General features: G+C 37.6%; 1 protein-coding gene across 7 annotated transcripts in view; it reads right to left on the bottom strand.

Annotated features, from left to right (window-relative positions):
• FOXP2 (forkhead box P2) overlaps window positions 1-18,107 on the bottom strand; it is a 592,983-nt gene that overhangs the window by 505,393 nt on the left and 69,483 nt on the right. For all 7 annotated transcript variants that reach the window (XM_038004457.2, XM_073009292.1, XM_073009288.1 and 4 more), the window contains exon 2: window positions 8,194-8,338. The gene's annotated coding sequence lies outside the window, so the exon portion shown is untranslated. The remainder of the gene's footprint in view (window positions 1-8,193; window positions 8,339-18,107) is intronic.

Raw genomic sequence — 18,107 nt, 5'->3', positions numbered from 1 at the left:
TCAATTGACTCTGCCCAGATCCATCAGAGGAATCTACTATCTATAGCAGGTACAGACTTACGAAATACATCTCTTAAATAACAAGACTTCAAAGTGGAAATTACTTCTTGATCGCTGGGCTACAGAATGGATGTGTTAACAGGCATAAAAACAACATTAATCTCCATTGGAGTTCTTGGGTGACCAAATGCATCATTTTTTATCTTCTTTTTAGAGACAGTCTCACTCTGTCACCAAGGCTGGAGTAGTAGTACAATAATAGCTCAACTGCAGCCTCCACCTCCCAGGCTCAAGTGATCCTCCTGCCTCAGCTTCCCAAGTAGCTGGGGCTACAGGTGCATCCCACCACGCCCAGCTAATTTTTTAAATGTTTTGCAGAGATGAGGTCTTGCTATGTTGTCCAGGCTGGTTTTGAACTCCTGGCCTCAAGTGTTCCTCCTGTCCTGGCCTCTCAAAATGCTGGGATACAGGTGTAAGCCACCATACCTGGCCTAGGTACATTATTAATGAGCAGTAATATTTTGAAAGAAACTTTTTTCCTGAGCAGGAGGCCTCAACAATGGGCTTAAAATATTCAGTAAACCATGCTGTCATCCAGGCTTTGCTGCTTCATTTCTACAGCAAAGATAGAGTAGATTTAGCATTTAATTATTAAGGCCCTAGGATTTTCAAAATGGTAAATGAGCACTGGCATCAACTTAAAGTCATCAGCCTCTAACCAAAGAGTCAGCCTGTCCTTTGAAGATCTGAAGCCAAGCATTGACCTCACTTCTCTAGCAAGAAAATTCCTAGACAGCAACTTCTTACAATAAAAGGTTGTTCTATCTACATTGAAAATCTGTGGTTAATGTAGCCAACGTTATCAATGATTTTAGCTAGATCTTCTGGATAACTTGCTACAGCTTCTATATCAGCATTTGCTGTTTCACCTCAAACTTTTATGTTACGAAGTTGGCTTATTTCCTTTAACCTCATGAACCAACCTCTATTAGCTTCAAACATTTTTCTTGCATCTTCCTCACCTCTCTCAGCCTTTACCAAATTGAAGAGAGTTAGGGCCATGCTCTCTATTAGGCTTTGGCTTAGGGGAATGTTGTGGCTGGCTTGATCTTTTCTCCAGACCACTAAAACTTTATTAATATCAACAGTAAGCCTGTTGCATTTTCTTATCACTCATATGTTCACTAAATTAGCACTTTTAATTTTCTTCAAGAACTTCTCCTTTGCATTCAGAACTTTGGGCTGTTTGGCATAAGAGGCCTAACTTTCAGCCTCTGTTGGCTTTCCACATGCCTTCCTCACAAAACTGAATCATTTCTAACTTTTGATTTAAAGTGAGTGATATGTGACCCTTCCTTTCACTTGAACACTTAGAGGCCATTGCATGTTTATTACTAGGCCTAATTTCAACATTGTTGTTTTTTAGGGAAGAGGGAAGGAAGTCTGAGCAGAAGGAGAGATACAGGGGAAGGACCAGTTGGTGGAGCAACCAGAACACACATAACATTTATCAATTAAGTTTGCTGTTTTACACGCGTCCAGTTTCTGGGCCCCCGACAATTACAATAGTAACATCAAAGATCACTGATCATGGCTCACCATAATGGATATGATAACATGAAAAGTTTCAAATATTGCAAGAATTACCAAAATGTGATACAGACACAAAGTGACCACATTCTGTTGGAAAAGTGGCTATATTAGGTCCATTTTCATGCTGCTGGTAAAGACATACCCGAGACAGGGCAGTTTACAAAAGAAAGAAGTGAAATGGACTTACAGTTCCACATGGTTGGGGAGACCTCACAATCATGGCAGAAGGCAAGGAAGAGCAAGTCACGTCTTACATGGATGGCAGCAGGCAAAGACAGAGCTTGTGCATGGAAATTATCATTCTTAAAACCATCAGATCTCCTGAGGCTTATTCACTATCATGAGAACAACACAGGAGAGACTTGCTCCATGATTCAATTATCTCCCACTGGGTCCCTCCCACAACACGTAGGAATTATGGGAGCTACAAGATAAGATTTGGCTGAGAACACACAGCCAAACCATATCATTCCACCTCTGGCCCCTCCCAAATCTCATGTCCTCACATTTCAAAACCAATCATGCCTTCCCAACAGTCCTCCAAAGTCTTATTTCAGCATTAACTCAAAAGTCCACAGTCCAATCTCTCATCTGAGACAAGGCAAGTCCCTTCCCCCCATGAGCCTGCAAAATCAAAAGTAAACTAGTCACTTCCTAGATACAATGGGGATACAGGCATTGGGAAAATATAGCCATTCCAAATGAAAGAAATTGGCCAAAACAAAGTGGATACAGGGCCCATGCAATTCCCAAATCCAGCAGGGCAGTCAAATCTTAAAGCTCCAAAATGATCTCCTTTAACTCCAAGTCTCACATCCAGGTCATGCTGATGGAAGAGGTGGGCTCCCATGGTCTTGGGCAGTTCTGCCCCTGTGGCTTTGCAGGGTATAGCCTCCCTCCCAGCTGCTTTCACCGGCTGGCACTGTTTGTGGCTTTTCCAGGCACATGGTGCAAGCTGCCCGTGGATCTATTATTCTGGGGTCTGGAGGACGGTGGCCCTCTTCTCACAGCTCCACTAGGCAGCGCACCAGTAAGGACTCTGTGTGGGGGCTCTGACCCCACATTTCCCTTCTGCACTGCCCTAGCAGTGATTTCCCATTAGGACCCACCCCTACAGCAAACTCTGCCTTTGCAGGTATTTCCACACATCCTCTGAAATCTAGGCAGAGGTTCCCAAATCCCAGTTCTTGACTTCTGTGTACCTACAGGCTCAACACCACATGGAAGTTGCCAAAGCTTGAGGCTTGAACCCACAGAAGTCACAGCCCTAGCTCTATATTGGTCCCTTTCAGCCATGGCTGGAGTGGCTGGGATGCAGAGCACCAAGTCCCTAGGCTATACCCAGCATGGGGACCCTGAGCCAGTCCATAAAACAACTTTTTCCTCTTAGGTTTCCTGGCCTAGGAGGAGGGGATGCCATAAAGACCTCTGACATGCCACAGAGATATTTTCCCCATTGTCTTGGGGATTCACATTCAGCTCCTCATTACGTATGCAAATTTCTGCAGTAGGCTTGAATTTCTTCTCAGAAAATGGGATTTTCTTTTCTATGGTATTGTCAGGCTGCAAATTTTCCAAACTTTCATGTTCTGCTTCCCTTATGAAACTGAATGCCTTTAACAGCACCCAAGTTACCTCTTGAATGCTTTGCTGCTTAGAAATTTCTTCTGCTACATATCTTAAATCATCTCTCTCAAGTACAAATTTCCAAAAATCTGTAGGGCAGGGACAAAATGTCACCAGTCTCTTTGCTAAAACATAACAAAAGTCACCTTTGCGCCAGTTCCCAACAAGTTCCTCATTTCCATCTGAGACCATCTCAGCCTAGACTTTATCGTCCATATCACTATCAGCATTTTAGGCAAAGCCATTCAACAAGTCTTTAGGAAGTTCAAAATTTTCCCATGTTTTCCTGTGTTCTTCTGAGTCCTCCAAACTGTTCCAACCTCTGCCTCTTACCCAATTCCAAAATAACTTCCACATTTTTGTGTAACTTTTCAGCAGTGCCCCACTCTACTGATACCAATTTACTGTATTAGTCCGTTTTCACACTGCTCATAAAGACATACCCAAGACTGGGTAATTTATACAGGAAAACAGTTTAACAAACTCATGGTTCCACATGGCTGGAGAGGCCTCACAATCATAGTGGAAGGTGAGGAGAAGCAAGTCATGTCTTACATGGACGGCAGCATGCAAAGAGAGTTTGTGCAGGCAAACTCTCATGTTTTTTTTGTTTTGTTTTTTTGTTTTGTTTTGTTTTTTGAGATGCAGTCTCACTCTTTCACCCAGGCTGGAGTGCAGTGGTGCAATCTCTGCTCACTGCAAGCTCCACCTCCTGGGTTCATGCCGTTCTCCTGCCTCAGCCTCCCGAGTAGCTGGGACTACAGGCGCCTGCCACCAGATGCAGCTAATTTTTTGTATTTTTTAGTAGAGACAGGGTTTCACCATGTTAGCAAGGATGGTCTCAATCTTCTGACCTCCTGATCCGCCTGCCTCGGCCTCCCAAAGTGCTGGGATTACAGGCCTGAGCCACTGTGCCCAGCCCAAACTCGTTTTTAAAACCTTCAGATCTCCTGAGACTTATTCACCATCACGAGAACAGCACAGGAAAGACCTGGCCCCATGATTCAATTATCTCCCACTGGGTCCCTCCCATAACACATGGGAATTATGGGAGCTGTGAGATGAGATTTGGGTGGTGACACAGAGCCAAACCATATCAGTGGTACCAATAGACTTGCTCAAATCAGGGTTGCCACGAACCTTCAATTTGTAAAACAACAGTTTCTGCAAAGCATAACAAAGTGAACCACCACAAAATAGCATACGCCTGTGGTTGGAATCATACAGTATGCAGCCTTTTCATATAGCTTCACTCACTTAGCAGTACGCATTTAAGGTTCTTCCATGTCTTTTTGTGGTTTGGTAGCTCACTTCTTTTTATTATTGAATAATATTCCCTTTTCTGGATGTATCACAGTTTGTTTAACCATTAGCCTATCGAAAGACATCTGGGATGCTTAACTAAGTTACCCTAAAGTTGTGTGTTATAAATGTTCTTGGGCAAGTTTTTGTGTGGAGTTATGTTTTCAGCTCATTTGGAGTTCAACTCATTTCATACTTTGGAGTGTCATTGCTGGATCACATGGTAAGACTATGTTTAGCTTTGTAAGAAAGTATCAAACTATCTTTCAAAGTGGCTATATGACTTTGCATTCCACCAGCAATGAGTGAGAATTCCCATTGCTCCACATCCTCACCATCATTTGGTGTTATCAGTGTTCTGGATTTTTGCCATTCTAGTAAGTCTGTACTGGTACCTCAATGTTTTAATTTGCAATTGTCTAATGACATACAATATAGAGCGTCTTTTCATATGCTTACTTGCCATATGTAAATCTTTTTTAGTTAGGTATATGTTTAGAGCTACTGCCCAATTTTTAATTGAGTTATATGTTTTCTTATTTTATTTATTTATTTATTTTTGAGATGGAATCTCACTTTGTCACCCAGGCAGTAGTGCAGTGGTGCAATCTTGGTTCACTGCAACCTCCGCCTCTCGGGTTCAAGCAATTCTTCTGTCTCAATCTCCTGAGTAGGTGGGACTACAGGTGCATGCCACCATGCCTGGCTAATTTTTTGTATTTTCAGTAGAGACGAGGATTCACAATGTTAGCCAGGATGGTCTTGATCTCCTGACCTAGCGATCTGCCCACCTTGGAACTCCCAAAGTGCTGGGATTACAGACATGAGCCACCGCACCTGGTCATATGTTTTCTTATTATTTGTAAGAGTTCTTCGTAGTATATTTTAGATACAAATCCTTTATCAGATACCTGTTTCACAAATATTTTCTCCCAGTGTGTGGCTTATCTTTTCATTCTCTTCACAGTAGCTTTCCTCAAAACAGAAATTTTTAATTTTGATGAAATCCAACTTATTACTTTTTTTCACAGATCATATTTTTGATGTATCTAAAAAGTCATCAGCAAACCCAAGGTTACTTACATTTTCCTCTATGTTATCTTCTAGAAGTCTTATGGTTTTTTGTTTTACGTTTAGCTTTGTGATCCATTTTGAGTTCACTTTCATGAAAGGTATAAGGTCTGTCTAGATTAACTTCTTTAACACATAAATGTCCAGTCGTTTAAGCACTATTTGTTGAAAAGACTGTCCTCTCTTCCTTGAATTGCCTTTGCTCTTTTGTTAAAGATGAGTTGACTATATTTGTGTGGGTCCATTTCTGAGTTTTCTACTCTGTTTCAATGATCTATCTATGTTCTTTCAACAATACTCTATTGTCTTGATTACTTAGCTTTATACTAAGTCTTAAAGTTGGGGACTGTCAGTCCTCTGATTTTCTTTTCTTTCCTCAATATTATTTGGCTAACATGGGCCTCTTCCTTTCCGAATAAACTCATGAATTAGTTTGTCAATATCCACAAAATAACTTGCTGGGATTTTGACTGGGATTGTGTTGAATATACATATCAACTTAGGAAGAAGTGGTATCTAAATACTGAATCCATCTATCCATGAACAGGGACTATCTCTCCATTTATTTAGATCTTCTTTGATTTTCTTTCATCAGAGTTTTCTTGTTTCCCTAATACTTATCTTATACATATTTTATTAGATTTATACCTAAGTATTTATATTTTTGCTGTTAATATAAATAGTATTATATTAGTAATTTAAAACCCCAATTGTTCATTGCTAGCATCTGAGAAAGCAATTGACTTTTGTATATTAACTTTGTGTTAACACTAATCACTCATTAGTTTCAGGAGTTTATGTCGTTATTGATTATATGGGATTTTCTACATAGACAACCATGGCATTTGCAAATCAACAGTTTTATTTCTTCCTTCCCAATCAGAATGTCTCTTGTCTCCTTTTTTTGTCTTCTTGCCCTAGCTAGGACTTCCAGTATAATGTGAAATAGGAGCGGTGAGAAGGAACATCGTTGCCTTGTCCCTGACCTTAGCAGAAAAGCATCCAGTTTCTCACCAATAGATTTTCATAAAACAAACCTCCATGCAACTATCAGACAGGTGAACAAACAGAATGTTTCCAACATACCAGAAAATTCTGGAACCTCCATCTCAATTTACTACCCACCTACAATTTAACCATTATTCCAATTTTGTTATCATCACTTGTTGCATCCCCAAACACCAAAGTTTACTTTGGAACTATATATATGTATATGTTTCAATTTATATATATATTAAGTTCCAATTTATATATATATAAATTAAACACACTGTATAATTTTGGGGGGGTAGAGGTTTTCCACTCAACTTTGTATTTCTGCAGTTCAGCCACTATAATCTGTGCTATAATTTGTTCATTATATTTCTGTAGAGCAGAGAGTCACCAAGATTTTTCTGTGAACGGCATTATTTTCCAATTCTTCATCAGCCTTAAACCATGAATGGGAGCGCACTACTGACCCACCAAATTTAATTAGGCTTTTAAAGTTTCATCACACTTTTCAATAAGAATAGTTGTTTCATGTTAGTGAAAAGAATGATAAGGTTTGTAGTATTTCTTCAAGGTTTTTCTATCTAGTTCAATTATTTTAAAATGCTTTGGGCCAGGCACGGTGGCTTATGCCTGTAATACCAGCAGTTTGGGTGGCCGAGGTGGGCAGATCACTAGGTCAAGAGATCGAGACCATCCTGGCCAACACTGTGAAACCCCGTCTTTACTAAAAATACAAAAGTTAGCTGGGTGTGGTGGCGCACACCTGTAGTTCCAGCTACTCGGGGAGTCTGAGGCAGGAGAATCACCTGAATCCAGGAGGCGGAGGTTGCAGTGAGCCGAGATCATACTACTCCTCTCCAGCCTGGTGACAGAGTGAGACTCCGTCTCAAAAAACTAGTCGTCACAAAGAACAAGGGATTTCTTCCTAAGTAATTGTCCTAAGACAAGTATTTAGCTTCAGTCCTCCTTCTGTCTACCAACTTCTGAACAGCAACAAAATTCTGTGTTTCTATATAATCATTAATACGTATCTTTTAAGTTTTTCCTAACAGATAGGGAATCAGTCTTTCCAGTACACTGAGCCAACGAAATTGATACATTTGTGTAGCAGATTATGGATACAAATTCAGTCCAATTCAATTTCACCATGCTGAGGGAATAAAGAAATTAATGTATCTTTTACCAGGTGGTAGATTCAAGCAGACATATTAAGATAGTCTTATTCTCAGACATGAAGAAATAAAAAAGAAAAGAAAAAAAAAACAAAGTTTAGAGCAAAAACAGATTATAATGGCAAAACTGCAGATACTATATCAAAGGAAATTTCCTTCTTTTCATCAGAATACTCAAAATTCTCAACAGCTCTCCACCAGAAAATACAATTAATATTAATCTATTTTACATTAAATATTATTATTGTAAGTTATCACTTTATATTATGTTAGTAAGTATTGACACAAATCAAAATTTAGAAGTTACAACCAAAACACCTGCATATTTTGTAGAGGAAAAAAATCCAAACAATATTGTCAGCACATTATTTCTATTAAAACCTGAATAGCAATAAAAACTGAGGGATGAAAAATATGTAGAATACAGACGACTTACATTTGGAGAGTTAGACTTTAATTCTCTCTCTCAGGATTGAGGAATCTTATTCTTTGTGCTTACAATGCTCCTTTCTCCAGAGTATTCTTCTACTTCCAGGATAGGTCAGGACAAAGCTTCAACAGACTTCTATCATTTGTTTGATCTAGAGGGAAATTATACTTTTAATCAATTATTACAAAAATGCATCTGCTTTTTTTTCTTACTGTACTGGGGGGCTGAAGCTTCCCCTGTTGGATATGAGGTGAACAGAAATATAAAAATTGCCTTGTTAAACATTATAACAAATAAATCTAGTATTTAAATTAACACCACTAAAAGAAACCCACATCTATCTTCTTTCTCATTTTTATGGCTAAGCAGCATAGCAGGAGAAAATTAATATTAAAAATCTAAATGACTACAAAAGCCTACTCAAATGTATTTTTTAAAGACTTTAACATAATTTTGCAAATCCATAAGTTTGAATGGACTGGCAAAGACGATTAGGTATCAGATATTTTTACTCGGTTTTTTAATGTCTTAGGACTGAAGAATTACAGGATGATTAGAAAAGTGTAAAGGAAAATATATTTTTAAAAATTTTAATGGAATAATAAAAAAGATGATTTTAAGAACATGAAACAGACAAAAAACAGTACAGGGTCTGTAAGACAGCAAGAAATCTGGAATGAGATTTTTTCTAATGGTATAAAGGTTGGGAAACTGCTACGGAAGCAAGGTATATTGTACATCTTAGACTATTTAACCTGGGTATGTTCTAAATCTGGTTTCATCTTAATTCTCAAACAAATTTATAAGATGTAAAAATGCAACACATCCCACCTTTCTTTACAAGAACACAGAAATGTGATATATGAATATCGGACCTCTGGTGAGATGAACATTCATAAATTTAAGAGAACTTGCTCTATATTCAAATTTTATAAAAACCTAAGTTTCCAATAATGGATATTTTCTGCCTCATTAAATTTAAGAATTAATATGAATATCTTCGACCTGGCATGGTGACTCATGCCTGTAATCCCAGCACTTTGGGAGGCCAAGACAGGCAGATCACTCGAGCTCAGGAGTTCAAGACTAGCCTGGTTTCACTAACATAGTGAAACCCCGTCTCTACTGAAAATACAAAAATTAGCCAGGCATGGTGACATGCGCCTGTAATGTCAGCTACTCAGGAGGCTGAGGCACGAGAATTGCATAAACCCAGCAGGCAAAGGCTGTAGTGAGCCGAGATTGAGATCATGCAACTGCACTCCAGCCTGGGCAACAGAGTGAGACCCTGTCTCAAAAAAAACAAAAAAAAGATAAATATCTTCAACATGTGCCATTACCTGGATCACACCCCCTTGCCTTATCTTAAAATCACTAGTATTCCCTTCCACTAAATAATAAACTGGAATTCAGGGGGAACATTTAAAGCAAAATTATATACATACATACACACCCACACACATATGCGTTTAGGGGAAATGTGTATGATAGCACTTTAAAGTTAGTTTTTGCTCATAAACTTAACACAATATACTGGTGGTATTTATTTAAAAAAAAAAACTATTGTGAGAAAATAGTAAAATGAAGCCAAAAAACATCTATATCAGAATAGCTAAAATACAAAAAGTAAAATATATGTGGGCAAAAGGGCACCTCTTTAAACCATCATCTGATCATGAATTGATACTTGTGCAATTTTCTTGTTTTTAACCAATGTAAATGATATTTGCAATTATTTACCTGGAATATTTCAAAATTATTTCAAGGTGAAATAAAAACATAAATTTCATTACCAAAGATTAAAGCTATATCCACTGAAGACTAGACTTTGGGATTAGAGTAGGTGTTTTGTTTTCTTTTCTAAAGATTCAACTAATCTTGGCCAAATTTGAAAGCCTTAGTACTGAAACTTATCAACAGGCACTTTCTAGATGAATATATCCACATGGCAGTTCAAGCACAGGTAGTTCTGCTTTAGTTTCCAGAACACAGAAATGGTTTTGCAGTATTTTGGGTCAGTGCAGATCAATGCACATTCCTTTAGGGAAGCTTTTTGAACTGACAAAGGATAAATGATTGACATCAATAACAAATACTTTTTGTCGTCCTGAACTGACATGTCATTTATAGCAACACATATGCTAATTAATGTCATCCATATCTACCAGATGTGTCAGAGGAGTATGCCAGACTCTTCTTCACAGGATATAGCTTTAGTGTGGCTAAAATTACATTATCAATATGGAAATGCATCCCTTTGTGATAAAGAATTGAACTATTCACACACACACACACACAGAAATATACTTTTTATGATAGAGAAAATCCCACTTATACGTACAACTAGCTGTACTTTTTTCTTTTCTCTTGATAAAACTTTTTAAAACAAACTCTTTCTTACAGAATTCAAATACACTATAATCTTAATTCTAAAAATTATAGTATATAATGTACTAAAATACTAGTTGAGGTCTTCACAAACCACACTATCAACATGACACTTTACTATAATACATTAAAATTTAATTTGCAGATTATCACAAGTATGCTGGTAGATCATTAACAACTAGAACTATGTATTAATCATCTTCACTTCCCATACCTTAGGACAGAGCTCGGTATATAGTGGGCACCTTTTTTTTTTAAATAAACAAGTCACCAAAATTATGTAGAGTATATATGTCAATGAATTCACCATATACAAAGAAAAAATTACAAATGTCAACTAAAACTAGTCATGAGATAAACCAATAAAGAACTCTTCTTATTGTCTGGTAGTATTGGGGCTCAGAAAGCAATATCCCAAAATGAAGGCCTCAGAAGTAGCCTCAGAAAGCAAAGTTTGTCTCTGATCTGCACTCCTGTCTCTCAGTCCCATTTTCCCCGGAGGCTAGCCACAGAAACTAGAATCCTGCCTCCGCAAGGGAAGTCCTAGAAATCAGAGCCCCCTTTCCCCAAAGCTACTCAAAACCTAAAAATATTACTCTAATTTTTCCCTTACCTTTCTGTGCAATAACTTGCTGTTAAGACTTATCCTATTTGACTGTAGGTCTTCAGATCCCCAGAAAGTCCTGCCCCATACCAGGAAGGAATGCATGCTCAGAGGCCAGGAAGAATCTAGACAGACAGGCCTTGCTGGAGTTCTCCACTCAGTCTATTGGCATTAAATCACACCCTTTTCCCCTTTTCTATGTAATATTTTTCACCCTTTTCTATGTAATATTTCTACATAGCTGTCCAGACTTTGTTGAGCCTTTGCATAAAAATAGAGAACTTCCCCGGTATCTTTGGATCTTCATGCTGAAGGCTCCTATGTATGCATGTTAAATAAATTTTTATGCCGTTTTCCAATTAATCCGTCATTTGCAGGTTGATTTTCTGGTGAACCTTCAGAAGGCCAAGGGTAACTTGCCCCTTTGGCTCCTACAATAGCTAAGCACTGAATAAATGTGAACTATAATTCCAGTGACCATTAGTCCTGGATTAGCTGGGACAGATGTGGTTCATACCTATTGTAATTATTAACAGCTATCCCCTTCCCTCTCAAAAGTGTCCCAGTTTGGATGGTAATTTTACATATTCATTCAAAGTATCCTGAGCGTATTATTCATTTATCATTTATTTCTTTTCATAAACAGATTACTGGGGTTTTTTTTCTTTTTTGTTACTTTCCATGATGCTGTTACATGAAAAAAAAATTTGGTTGGAATTAGAACGAACAAGATTCCACTCTTTCAACATTAATAAATTCACATAGACCGTCCCAGAGTTTAGCAAATCTTTACATCCTTGAAACTAAATATTTTATTATCAGGACAGGAAAATCCAATGTTACTTCTTAATTCTTAGTTTGCTTAACTTCTCTGCTTCACTTAGCTTATTGTTTACTCTTAATTTCTCTCCTAGCTCTCAACCCTGCTTTTTCAGTCTTGTTGGTTACTATTCCTACATGTGCCTCTTCCATGTCTGTTTTCTCAAGATATCATTCTAGCCCCAATTTGTATTCTATCTCTTGAATCAACAACTACTTGTTGCAAATGATTCTCGAACGTATACATCCAGTCCAAAACCCTCCCCTAACCTTCACAATCAAAGTACCTACTGGTTATATAATCTCCTATCTGGTCCTTTGTCCTTCAGTCTTAACTCTCTTGAATCCATACTACACACCCAAACTAAGTTTTTTTTGTTTCTTGTTTTTCTGAATGTAAATCTGATAGTATTGTTCCCAGACCAAGGAAGCAACCAACAGTTACGGAAGGAGTGAACATCTGCAGAAAATTCCAAGGCAACATAAAACGGAGTGAATCCAAACCCACTAGAATAAGTGATCAGTTACTGGTCTCTCATTTGTAATCCCAACTTATTTCACCTACAAAAATTTTTGCAAGTAGTCGTTAGGTTTCAAGGCAACAATCACCAGAAATAATAATATGATAAACATCACATACATCATGAGGGTCACAAAATAAAATACCTAAAGACAAAAATACTAATTAGGCAAGGTGCAGGATAAAGTTTCATGCTACTATGGCAAAGTCTCTGAAAAGGTGGGGTTTTGTTTTTTTGTTTGTTTGTTTGTTTGTTTGAGACAGAGTTTTGCTCGGTTGCCCAGGTTGGAGTGCAGTGGCGTGATCTCGGCTCACTGCAAGCTCCGCCTCACGGGTTTAGGCCATTTTCCTGCCTCAGCCTCCCAAGTAGCTGGGACTACAAGCGCCCGCCACCACACCCGGCTAATTTTTTGTATTTTTAGTAGAGACGGGGTTTCACCGTGTTAGCCAGGATGGTCTCGATCTCCTGACCTCGTGATCCGCCCGTCTCAGCCTGCCAAAGTGCTGGGATTAGAGGTGTGAGCCACCGCGCCCGGCCCGAGGTGTTTTTTTTTAAGCCCCATAAAATTACTGCCATTACTGCTTTGTAAGAATGTAGGTTTAGTCTTGCCAAATCAGAATTTTCAAGACAGACTGGTAAATCATCATGTGTATGCACGAGAGAGAGAGTGAGACAGCGTCCAATTTTTAAGATTTAACAACTAATTTCATATTTTAAAAAAACAAATAATACTTGCAAGCTCTGTAAAGGACATGGACCACTCCTTTCTTTTTTAACATGAAGGCTAAATGGATGGGCTAGCCTGAGACCTGACAACCAAGTACAACATGGTTTCCAAATAAAAGTCTGGTTTGAATATTGAACAATCAGTAAATATATTTTGCTATACAACACACCTACATTTTGACAAAATATTTGCTATTTACTTTTAGCAGTTTAAAACATCCAGTAAATGCAATTTTCCATCCTCTTTTGCTCAGCTGGCTTCCACTGACTCTTAAGTATCTTCATTTGAATATTCTGATTCTGACTCTTATTCAAATTAATAATGACTGATTATTTTCATTTCCATCTCAAGCCTTCTTGTTTGTTTTTTTTAAATATTGTTGTTTCTTAAATATATGCCAAAGCATACTAAGTGTCTCTAGAAAGCATCTTAAAAGCAGTCTCTCTTCTACCTACTATTATAATGACAGTTTTTCCCCTTTACTCCAATAACAATTTCAAATTCGTATCTCTCACATCCACCAAATGTCTTCAAATATCCGTCTCATCATTATCTTTACAGAATATATCAGACCTACCCTTTGCAAATATATAACATGTTTTTATAGTATGTTAGACTGGCATAAGGGGAGGTGGGGGAACACATTTAATATTTATTAAATTTAATATATGTGACTTCAAATCATGCATATATTTCCCTGGTGCCTCTTCTTACAAGTGCATCAACTAGGACATGGAGGGGCTCCTCAATACATACCAAATAAAACTTATTAGCCTAAAACCTAAGACCTTTCATTCTTAGGACTGGATTTGCCTCTCCTTTACTTTGTTTCACTTATCTCTACATTCTAGAATCAAACTGAACTATTAGATATTTGCTTTGATTTTTTTTAGAGTCTAAATTTGCTCCACTTAGGATGTCTCTATTTTCTCAAATTCTATTTGTCCAAATGTTACCATACCTTTCAAGCCTTAATTTAATTACCATTAACTCCATGAACTCCTCCCCTATTCTCCTAGCCAGGAATAAGCTACCCAAATAGCATTTTCTCTACAGCTCCCCTCTAAAAACTGTCCACATAATCTACTATGTAATACATTTGTACACATACCTGATTTCTAACATTTAATTTAAAATTATTTGAAAATGGAGAATGTATTATTCATCTGTGTCCTTCTTAACAATGTAGCTTTATCACGAAGAAATTACTGAGTCTTTTGACAAGGAATGGTATGGAAGATAGAGGCAGAGCTATAGTATAACTCAAAGAAAGACAGTTAAGTCCTTCCTAATCTTTTATCTTCATCAATTGCAAGAAATAATTATAACTGCCATTATTTCCAAATAAATACATCTTTCAAAAATATGTCTCATGCCAAACAATTCATTGGCTTTTATAAAAAACTTACTAGAAAATCTATACTGAAATTGTCAAATAAAACACGTGGTTTTAAATAACTTATTTAAAGTTCTAAGTCAACATTAAAATTTAAGATTGTTTTTCATGAAAATCACTTTACAATTTCTTTTAAATGATATGATAAATCTCTTTCCTAAGGCCCACTACATACAATATGAAAAGTAAGATTAAAACTAGCATACTGTCAACTAAAAGTCAAGTTTGAAAAATATTGGAAGAAATTTTTTCTCAGCCAAATATGAGTACCATGACCTGTGACTCAACCCCAGGAGATCCTGAGAATATGTGCCCAAGTTGTTGACCTTTGCTTGTTTTTATACATTTGAGGGAGACATAAGGCATCAATCAATACATGTAAGATATACAATGGTTTGGTCTCGAAAGGTGGAACAACTCAAAGTGGGAGTGGGTCTCCTGGTCATAGGTGGTTGCAAAGATTTTCTCATTGGCAATTGGTTCAAAGAGTCATTATCTAAAGAACTAGAATCAATAGAAAGGAATATCTGGGTTGACATAAGGGGCTGTGAAACCCAATCTTTTATCATGCAGATGAAGTCTCCAGGTAGCTGGCTTCAGAGCTCTTATTGTTACAGTGGGTAGCTAGTCAGACATGAGCAGAGAAGGAGAGAGCTCCCCTCCCACACGCACACACACCAGAAATGTCAAGCAACCAGTAACATTTCAAGTTATTGTCAACTGTCTTTCCAAAATAATAACTGGTCACAGCCAGCGCCAGGAAAAGGCAGTCTCCTGATAGAAAAACCTAAAACTGGTGATCAGCAGCTTCCGGATAATATCTCAGGAGCTGGGTGAGTGGGAGGAAGCATGCGCATTAAGAGGCAAAATGGCACAGGTTAACTGGTGTATGACCTTGTAGTAACACTCAGACTGGTAAGGGAAGAACACCTCAAGTGAACATGTGTATAACCTCAGTAAACACACTGTACATGCTCCCCTCCCACGTGTTAGCAAGCCACTGTGCATGCAGACAGCCCACGCCAAGGGAAGAGTCAGGGGAGAAGAGATATAAACCCCCAGAAACATGCTGACATACAAAACTCCAAGTCAAAAGGTCAAACCACACATTTGACCTCTCAAGTCACCCACTTGGACCTCTTCTATGTGTACTTTCTTTCATTCCTGCTCTAAAACTTTTAATAAACTTTGACTCCTGCTCTAAAACTTGCCCTGTCTCTCCTTCTTCCTTATGCCCCTCAATTCTTTCTTCTGAGGAGGTAAGAACTGAGGTTGCTGCAGACCCATACAGATTTGCTGCTGCTAACATACTTCGGTGCCACATGACACAGGTAATTTCCACTGCTAACATTATCAGACCTAAAAAGGTGCCAGATTCCTCGCTAATTCTCTCCTGCATCAGGGAAAAGACCTGAAAAGGGAAGGGGATTCCCTATAGAATGTAGCTTCTCCCCACAAGAGATAGCTTTCCAGGGCCATTTCAAAATATGTCAAAGAAATATATTTTGGGGTACAATACTTTAATTTTTTGAGGGTCTGCTATCTGTCATGTGATGCTATACTAGAGTCATGTTGGAATTTGGTGTCTTTTTGCTACACAGTCTGTTTTGTCAGTCTTAAGATCGCTGTTTTAATGTTAATGCTGAACAGCTGTGCCTGAATTCCAAAGGAGGAGGATATAATGAGGCATGTCTGATCCCCCTTCCCATCATGGCCTGAACTAGATGTTCAGGTTTACTTTGGAATGTCCTTCCTGGATGAGGTGGGTCCATCAGTCAGTTGGGGGTCTTATAATTTTATTTTTGGTTTACAATACCCAATATATATACGGTCATCCAAGTGGTTGTTAAGAGTCAGGAAGAGGAGTACTAAGTCATTTTCTATATTCTATTAATAACTGTATTAGCAGCCAATTGTAGATAATGGAATATTTACATGAGTTATTTTATGGAAAAAAAACTTATCTACATAATCTTTGGGTCCAGATTGGTACCTGACATAAAGTAGACTGTCAATGAATGATAAGGATCTTCTAACTGGGAAGACTCAGTGAGCCTCTGGTTCAACCCCCAACATTTACAGAAGAAATTCACAGAAGTAGTTTCCCCAGAATCTCAGAGGGTATGGCAGAGACAGGATTTTACCTCAGGATAATTGTCCTAAATCCAGCAGTCTTTTCTTTTGGAAATCCAAATTTACTCACTATTTAGTTTATATATAAATATACACATATAGTATTTAATTTCTTTGAACACATTTCAAAATACTAATTTCCATTAAATAATATATTTAATCAAAAGTAGAACATATCAATATTCTTTGTACAAATTGTCCATAGACTATGCTTTAAAGTTCACATTAACCATTTCACTTATATATTTACACGTTTATAACTGTAGAGTCAAATAAGGGTATCAAAACTATAAAACGAATAATTTTCCATTCTCAAAAAGGCACAACCAGTATCAGCATCAATGGATTCATACTTAAAGGAGATGTACTTATACTTATTTTTTTAATAATTTCTGAGTAGTTGATGATTGTTTATTAGCTTGTTTATGATGCAGAAAAAAATCTCAGAGCAAATAGGCAGGAGAGATGGGGGGAGAAAAAAAAAAAAACCGACCTTATCTATATTGCCCTGACAATTGAGTTTGGACAACAGTATTTTCTAAATGTACCCTATTCAAGGCTGGATATGTAATTACCTTCAGTTCATAGTCTAGACATTAATGCTTTCATAGTATTTAAGACTCCTTGTAACACGCTTGCAGCTTTAAGTAAGCAAGGCTAAATCTTGACCAGATAAATTAGCAAAGAATGCAATAAAAGCTGCAATAAAAGAACTTTATCCTACAAACCTTCAAGTTGCTGCTAAATGAGATTTCTTTGAAATGCAGATCAGTTGAACTAGATTAGTGAATTTTAGCTCCTGTCAACATCATAACAAAATACAAATACAATTGTTCACTGGTCTTATCTCCATGCTTCCATCTGCTGCCTTGTTATTTACTTTCCTTGATTTACTATGCAGATCTAAATAAGGCACATCAAGGAGGGCTTACAACACAATGGCTTCTTAAGCTTTACATCAAGGTATTTGAAACTGAAGCCAGGAAAGGGCTGCCATCAAAGACATATCTCTAATGAACTTCCATATCAGAGAAGGTTTGGTATTTAATACTGCTGTGAAAAGAAAGAGCTACAAATCAGAATGGCCTATGAAGGAAAATGCCTACAAATCTTGATGAGATTAGCACCTCTGAGAATTAATATCCCAATAAAAATGATGTCTGGTACATTGAAGAGTTAACTTCCAACCTTTGCAAATATAATGCACTATGTCAAGAGCAGGGAAATCATTTGACAAGGTTAAAAGGTCAGGAAGGAATTTTTAGTTTCCCCCCAAAGCTAGAAAATGATATTTTTTATTCTTGCTCGTAGTAACTCCATGTCAGAAGAAAC

This window comes from Chlorocebus sabaeus, chromosome 21 (assembly GCF_047675955.1).
Source record: "Chlorocebus sabaeus isolate Y175 chromosome 21, mChlSab1.0.hap1, whole genome shotgun sequence".
In the NCBI taxonomy this organism is placed as follows: domain Eukaryota; kingdom Metazoa; phylum Chordata; class Mammalia; order Primates; family Cercopithecidae; genus Chlorocebus; species Chlorocebus sabaeus.
This window is presented reverse-complemented; position numbering and strand designations above follow the sequence as displayed.